Here is an 8,911-nt window from a genome sequence, read left to right on the forward strand (position 1 = left end):
TGACTAATGTTAAAGGACTGCTAATGACATTGCTTGGCCTGGTAATGCATTTGCTGATGGTTTTCCTATACTTTCCTTGCATTATACGTGCAGTGCAAAACTCTTATGAGCTTAGCCAGACATTTACATAAGATCAAGCTCCAAGTGAATGAATTTCCCCCAAGAGGAATCGCGGCCAGAGATGGGTAAGAGGGGGTGTCAGTCTGACCAACGTAAGACAGGGCCTTCTGCTTCACTCTGAAGTTCCCGATGACGGGTAAGACAGACAAGGTGATCCACCCAACCTAATACAGGGGGGTTCGCTTCTTTAAACAAAGACAGGGGAGATGTTGGGAGCCATTGGGAGCTGACAGTAAAGCTCAAAGGTCATCTTGACCCTGTGCTCGTTTAAAGGCATGTACAAGGAACTGGCTCATTTTAAAGACACCATGTGCCCAGGATTGCTTTGCTATGTCTGCAGTTTGTTTTAAATGTTCCTTGTTTTTCTGGACTATAGTAGAATGGCCTGAGTGTGGGAGCCCACGAGGATTCACCATGCTGCATGTGTGGAACTCCCAATACCCAGGCTGCTCCTATGTTCTGAAGAGGACAACCTTACAAGATACTGACTTTTATATGTGCCCAGGAATTAATTGAACTGCTTCAGACATTTCTAATGGTGGTGAGACTGATGTTTATTATTGTTCTAGGTAGGGATGTGAGATAACTAGGACGGGCTCTTCGATCATGAAAAAGGGCCCTCCCTATCCTTGTCTGGCAAACCTCGACCCCCAGACTTGCCTTGAACCTCCTCAGTGGCCAATGCTATCCTTATCAATGTAATCCTGTTAAAATAACCTTTACAAAGGAGGGAAAAAGATAACTAACTGGGAGGTGGGTCTGCCATTAAAACAAAAAAGGCAGAATCTGTAGAGCACATGGGTAGCAAAGATGGTGCTGAGAAGGAATTGAGTGGGCAGAGCCCAATTTGCTTTATGTTCTGTGCGTAACCAGCCCATGGAAGCTTAGGTGCATGATAGGGTATGACCTTGACAGTGATTGGCTCCTCTTCCTCCCCTCCAATGCCAACTGCTCATTTTTGCTTTAAAACCTACTTGTACTGTATTAATAAATGAGTTTTCCCGCTTGAGTTGACTCCCTGTTGCTAAGGGAGGCTGGGGAACAGGCTAGCAGCCACAGTTACCTTTCCTTGGACTCCGTCCATCTTTTGTGGGCCAGATGAAGACCCGAGAATTAATGCTAGATCTATTATGTTGGTTTTTCCTGCCTGTTCTGGAGGTGTTGGTCAGGGATCTTTAGCCTTATGAAAAGTTACTGAAGAAAATTTGAAGTAATGTATTTTGCTCAAGTTTGTATGGTTTTTACATATTCTGAAGTTTTACCTAATGTTATCCTTCTTGTCACAATCTGCTCAAAGAAGTATTTCACTTTGGAAATTCCTTTTGGGAATTGAAGTCAGTGAAGCATAAGCACTCCTTTCAAATATCTTATAGAAACATGTTCAACCAATTGTTATCTTCTGCACTTCCTTTTGCGTTTGCAACTTTTAAATTGTTACTAACAGGGTTACACTCCACTTGGTTTATTTGTTATGGACAAATGCCAATTTCTCCAGTATAATAATGAGCCTGTTTTACATCATTTAAAATGAGACTTCCTAAACACGTATTCTAAAACAATTGGTAAAATATATTTTAATACAATCCAATACCATTTTTTCTGTGCTAGTCCTCCTTCTTAAATTTAATGCCTGGGCACTGACCATGAGTTTCTTTTGCCAAATGCTAATGCTCTACCAGTTAAGTCACATCTCTACTGGCAACTATTTTTGGTAGTTTATTGGAGATCAGAGTCTCCCAGACTTTCCTCCCACAGCTGTCTTCAATCTATGATCCTAAGGTCTCAGACATTTGGGTAACTTAGATTAAGCAACCAGAGCCCAGTTACAATGCCGTCTTTTAAATAAAGATTATATTTTAATAAAATAATCTGAAATAGAAAATTTTGAAATTTTAAGGAGGTATGTTCAATCACTAGTATATATGAAAATAGTCCAAATCACAAAGCAAAAATAAAATATCCCACCTTGAAGTCTATAATACTCCTGACCTCAAGCATTATGAATATAGACACAGCTTACAATAAATTCTTTTAAGTTATTTTTCTGTTTTATATTCTTTTTTGCCAGTCTTGGGCCGGAATTGTGGGTCAAGGGGCTATCTCTCAGCTCTTCAGTTCTAGGCTAGTGCTCTACCACTTGAGACACAGCACCACTTCTGGCTTTTTCTGCTCATGTGGCGCTAAGGAATCAAACCCAAGGCCTCATGCATGCGAGGCCAGCACTCTAAAATTGAGCCACCTTCCCAGCCCTCTTTCTAAAATTTTTGAAGAAACATCGTGGTGATGTAGAAAAACCCAATATTAATGTGTAAACATTGCTTTTAAATGATTCATATTGTCTTTCCTAACACAAACAACCTAACTGATGTGTACAGAGTAGATTTTCAGTTTTGGTAAATGTCAGTGTAAAGTTCATTTAATTTTATATTATGAGTTTCCATTCCATAATATTGTATTTTAAAATATACAGAATTGTGGATAATAGCTTTTCCTGTGTAATAAAACAACTGAAAATATAAAATGACAAAGCTATTTATTTGTTTTAATTTTTATGTATCTAGATTCTGGGGTGTCCTCACCTTAGTATTTTGTGCTAATATTGTTTAACTAACATATAAGACTTTAGTGTTCTCCTTCCTTGGATGTGGGTGGCTAATTGGCACTGTGTCACTCCGATTACTAGTATTTTATGGTGTGTCTTTATTAAATCGTGTATATCCAGCAAGATCGCCATAGTTTTTCATATCGATGTTTAGGAAAGTGAGGGACTTCTCAAACTGGTGTTTATATCTTTTTTACTGATGTCCATTTGGACAAAGCAGGTTAAATGGCAAATTGCACAGCATTGTGCAAGGTTGTTCTGAGTATTTGTATACAGAAAAAAATTTGTATACTTGACAACCATAATTGAAATTATAAGACAAGAAATATCTATTGGATGCATTTTTCCTGTATGAGTTTGGTGAACAGATATGGAATATTCACATACATTGTTCTATGGTTATTAATTTTGTTGATGAATGAGGTAGAGCACAAATTCTAAATTGAGTCCTTAGGATAGTTTTGCATTAATAAAAAGTACTTCATACATCCCTAAGTGTATTTCAGTAATAACTAATTGTACTAAAGTTGGGATGTGTTTTTTCTTTCAATTATTCATTTATTTTTGTGGGAACATTATTTTTAAAAATCCTATATATTAACCTAGAAATTAATTGCTTTTATCCTATATACCAACTAATAGATTGTGGATTCACCTTTAGTGAAGAGTTTAATGCTCTACTTGACACAGAAAAAATTCCTTTCCCAAGAAGGCTTTATGATTTTCCAGCTCGTTTAGAATATTTTCAACAGGAAAATCTGCGGCTAAATCACAGAGGTTCTTTCCTGACTACCTCATTTGCCAATCTCCCAGCCATGCTTCCAGAATCTTCTGATCATTGTCAAAATCAAGAAAGAATGAAAGGATCTCTGGTGAGGTGTTTTTTTTTTTAATTTCTCACGTTTTTACGTTGCATTTTATGTCCCTAAGGGTGTCCAGGCTTGAAAAGGACAAAAACAATTTCAGCTTTAGGAACATGTTTCTAAATCAGATAAAGATGACTTGTAGATTAAGTAATTATAAAATCTTATATTCTAAGTTGAGTGCAGATCTGTTTCCATTTGTGTCTTGTTATTCTGATATGAGAAAAGGTGGTAACATTTGTTATGTGATTCAATGACACCAAGTAGGTGACTTCTGGAAGGTGAAGATTCACTAGCAACTTGTCAGAGATCACATCCTCATGAGCAACACTGAACTATCTTAATGAAGTTTTACAAGAGTTGCTGAAATAATGTGATCCCATACAATTTTGGATGTGGTAGGGGACTGAGAAACGTGTGTATACTTAAATTACTGTCCTTACATAGTTTTTGGATTGTTCCATGGTCCTTAGCTTACCTGATACTTAGCTTATGTTTGATAATATAATCTGTGGCCTTTCTAGAAATCTGTCTGTCTGATTCTAAGGTATCTTTACAAGACTATTTTTCTATGGTTTTCTCTGTTCATTCTGTTTCCTCCTTATTAGATTTCTTTACGTCCTTCTTTCTAATTTGTCTCTTTTTCGCTCTGTCTCTTTCTCTCATTTCCTCTTCTCTCCAATTATCTCTTCCTTTTTTCTTCAAATGCTCTTTTTGGGAACCAGTTTTTCTTATTGATCAATTTTCCTTTGCTGATATGTCTCTTAAAATTGACATTTCTCTTACCATTGTAGAGGAAAATTGTTGTTAACCATAATCCGACATAGTTATATATTAATCCGGAGCCAAAGAAAATCAGACAAGCACATATATAAAGAAAAAGAGATTGCTGGGTCATAGGGGAGCTCTATGTTGAGTCTTTTGAGCACCAATCCTACTTTTGGGTATTTACCAAAATGACCACAAACAAAACCACACTAAAGGTACCAGCACGACTATGTTTATTGCAGCATTATTTACCATAGCTAAGATAGGGAAACAACCCAGATGCCCCTCAGTAGATGAATGGATCAAGAAAATGTGGTATATATACAGAATGGAATTCTATGCCTCCATCAGAAAGAATGACATTGCCCCATTTGTTAGGAAATGGAAAGACTTGGAAAAAATTATATTAATTGAAGTAAGCCAGGCCCAAAGAAACATAGGTCCCATGGTTTCCCTTATTTGCAATATATAGTATATGTCTGAGTCAAGCAGAAAAGGCCAGATAAGTTGATGTTAGGGAAATGAACCTTAAGATATGTATTCAAATGTTTTTTTTCTTTCATGCAATTGTTTCTAACACATTTATTAGACTATTTCTTTGTTGCTTTGTATGTCCCTCCCCCACGATATAACCCCTACTTTCACTGTATTTGATGTTGGTATAATTTGTGTAGGGGAAGGGAAAAAACAAATCGTTTAAATAGGGATATAAGTGGACCCATTGCAACAATGAGATGCACAAGTCATTATGTCGAAAATGAATTTTACAACTTTTTTGGGCTGGGAGGAGGTTTGGTTGGGTGGGGGGTGGAGGGAGGATGGGAAGGGAAAACAAATGAAGAGGCTACAATGCTTTATAAGAGTGTACTCATTATCTTGCCCATATAATTATAACCCCTCTGTACAGCATTTTCACAATAAAAAAGCAGAAAAAAGCAAAAAAAAAATATAAAAGAGATATAGTGAAACCAGGGTTCCCAAGGCTAAGTAGCACTTGGGCCTTGAGTCTCTACAATCAAACATTTTTTCTTGAATTTACATAGAGCAAGTAACCATGGATACATGAAAAAAAATAGAGCATCTAGCTAGGTAGATACGAGTTACTCACACCCATAATCCTAGCTAATCAGAAGGCAAAGATATGAGGATTGCAGTTCAAAGCCAGCAGGGTCAGGAAAGTCATTGAGACACTCATCTCAAATTAATCACCAGAAAACCGAAGTGGTGCTGTGGCTCAATTGGAAAAACACTAGCCTTGAGTTGAAGACCTCAGGAACAGTACTGAGGCCTAGAGTTCAAGCCCCATGACCAAGAAAATAAAGAAAGCATCTATCTTAATATTACCATCAGAGCCGAAACAGAGTTTGTGAGAGAAACTTTTTTCCCTTGTTTTGATAGAGGAGACTGCAACCAGACAATGTCTAGACGTGATATACACATCACCTTTGCCTTCAAGGTCAACAGCACTGAAAATTCAGCATTTCCAGCACTAAGGAAGGAGTGTGACACTCCAGTCTCTTAACCCTCTCAAGAATTGTCTGTTTTAACCCTTCTGTGGCCAGCTTTCAGCATTCTGAGATGTCAGGGTGGACTTGCCACCTCATAGCATTTCCACTTTTAGCTCAACTTCAGAGTTCTCTGCAGACAGTTAATAGCAACAAAAAGATTTTCCTAACTCTATTTTCTTTTTTTGGCCTAACCTCATTTGATGTGATACGGTTTGTTTTTCCTTGTCTCTCCATTTGAATATTTTTATTTACTGCCAGTATAAGATAGAATTTCGTTTTGAAAATAAATATTGCAGTGACTAGATTTTTAACATTTGAAATATCAGTAATGGCAAAACCTGAAAGACATTTGCTCAGTAATAGACATTGATCTCTGAGGAACTTTACTACTAGCTAACATGTGTGGCAATATATCCTAAGGAACCCACTGGGGGAAGTGTTTCTGTAATATGTGGCATATTTGAGCAATATTCAGTGAAAATATATAGAAAACTAAAAGTAAGATGCACATTATAATAATTTGTTTCGTTTGTCCACCTGTGTATGTTATTAATGCTATGTACAGTGCCTATTTCCAGATAAAACCTGTTTTAACATGTTTCAAACACAATTTGTTTGTTATTTCAACACAAAAAATAGATATGCATGTAGTTATGTTTCTGTAAAATTCACAGAATCCAAAATTTGATTTTTCCATATTCCTTTTGAAGACAGGTGTGCTTACTATGTAGCTCAGAATGCTTTTGAACTTTGAACTTGTTATGTAGCCCAGGGTAGCTGCAAATCTTTTTGTTGTTGTTGTTGGTCGTGGAGCTTGAACTCTGGCCTAGAGCACTGTCCCTCAGCTCAAGCCTCGCTAGCGATCTACCACTTGAGGTACAGCCATTTCCGGTTTTTCGTGGTTTATTGGAGATAAGAGTTTCTCAGACTTTCTTGCCTTTGCTGGCTTTGAACCATGATCCTCAGATCACAGCCTGCTGAGTAGCTAGGATTACAGGCATGAGCCATAGGTGCCTGGCTGCAAATCCTTTTTGAGTTTAAGGAGTATAAGTCTTTTCTATCGTGTGTTGTGATTTTAACCATTCTTAAATGTACAATTCACTGAAATTACATATGGCCAACTTGTTGGGCAGTCATCCCTTCCATTCATTCACAGCATTATTCATCTTTCATATATGAACCTGTTTGGTCATTAAGTATGCAGTTCCTCTTCCTCTCACCCCTAGCCTCTGGAACCATAATACCTTTTGCCTCTATGAGTTCTTGTTTCTTGGAAGCTCAGTAAGGCAAGTCATATCATGGCTGTGCCTTTATGACTAGTGCATTTTATTTAGCTTATTGTATTAAAAGTTCATGCCTGATGTAAAAAGTAGTCAAATTTTCCTCCTTTGCAATGCATTTATCTGTGATTTTACATTATTTTATCTCTTAGTGGTAATTGTCATGAAGTGATTCTCCAAATATTTCTTTTACTCCCTGCTTTCTCTTTTGTTGAAATAGAAGTACTGAAGCAAATTCCTATGTAAAACTATATTTATTTCTTTTTAGGGCTCTCAATACAATCTTTGATTGTTTTACATTCCTGACAGAAATAAACTAGGATTCACAATGTTTTCACGTGCTTCCCAGCATGTGTTAGTCTTCTTGTTGTTATTTAGTTTTTAAAACTGTGTCCATACTTCGTGTATAAAGTAGTTATTTCATTGTAAGTTTGATTTAGATTTTTCTCATTTATATTGATATTGAACATCTATATACTTTAATCAATTATCTTTATATATTCTTTATAGATAAGTTTCTTCAATCCTTTTTATCATTTTAATATCAAATGTTGTGTGTGTGGATTAGTTGTAGGATTTTGTTATATATTTTCTAATTCATTGCAGTTAGTAATCAACTCAAAAATATATGGAAATGTTTTCTCTCATACCATGATTTTTCTCCATGTTGATCATTCATTTTGACGCACAAAGTTTTAATTGTTGCGCTTAATATTGTTTGATTTTGTATCAGGCAATTTTCAGTCTAATGTCATTAAGCTTTCTTCTTCTCCTCTCTTTTTTCCTTCTTTTCCCTTTTCGTCTTTTTCCCTCCTTTTATGTTCACTTTACTTCCTTCTTTTCCTTGCCCATTTCCTCTCCTTGTCTGACCCCTACTAATTTTTTTCTCTTTTTGTCTCAGATGAGGAATTACTGTGTTGCCACAATTGGTGTTTAACTTAGAAACTGTTGTGATACACCTTACAGATCCTCCACCATGCCTTTCTTGTGCTAGTACTGGACCTTGAACTCACAAGCCTCACATTCAGTAAATTTCATCATTCACTGTTGGCATTTTCCTTTTAGTCATGCCTCAAACATGTTTATTATTATGATTAGTCTGGAGGCTTCCAGACCTCAGCCTCTTTCGCAGCTAGGGAAGGATAACTTGTTGTGTTTGAAGCACTTGTTCTGATTTTTTTGTTTTTACCTGAACATATTTTTACTGGTTTATGTAGTATTAATATTAAGCCTAAACTCAAATATTTCATGTTTCAAATTAAATATTGTATTTTCTTTCTAATAAATTTAACTGTTGTTCTAACTGCTGTAGATTTTCTTCAAAGGAAGTAGTTTAGGCTAGTACATTGCATGGAAGAATTTTATTCAAATGACTTTAATTGTTATAACAGAGGTGATATACAGAGAGATTCCAATTATGTGAGTCAGTTAATGAGTATATTTCCTTTCATACACTGTCTTCCATTCCCTCATTCTCTCCCAGTTCCTCCCTTGCATCTATACTCATGAGTTATATAGTTTACTTCATCAATGTCTAATGACCTCCACTACTACATTTTTCCACCCTATTTGCCTTGAGTTCTACAGCTTTCCCTGTGATGAGCAGACTACCAAAGAAAGAATACAATTCTGAATTTAGGACAGAATGGTTATAGTAAAAGAAACCTATCTCAGCCATTCAGAGATTAGAAATGTGGAGAAATATATTCAGTTATGTAGGTCAAACATGGAAGAGAATGTGGCAAGCCCAAAGCCAAATACCAAAGGGAG

Source organism: Dipodomys spectabilis, unplaced genomic scaffold (genome assembly GCF_019054845.1).
Source record: "Dipodomys spectabilis isolate Male_0828 unplaced genomic scaffold, ASM1905484v1 ptg000333l, whole genome shotgun sequence".
NCBI lineage: Eukaryota > Metazoa > Chordata > Mammalia > Rodentia > Heteromyidae > Dipodomys > Dipodomys spectabilis.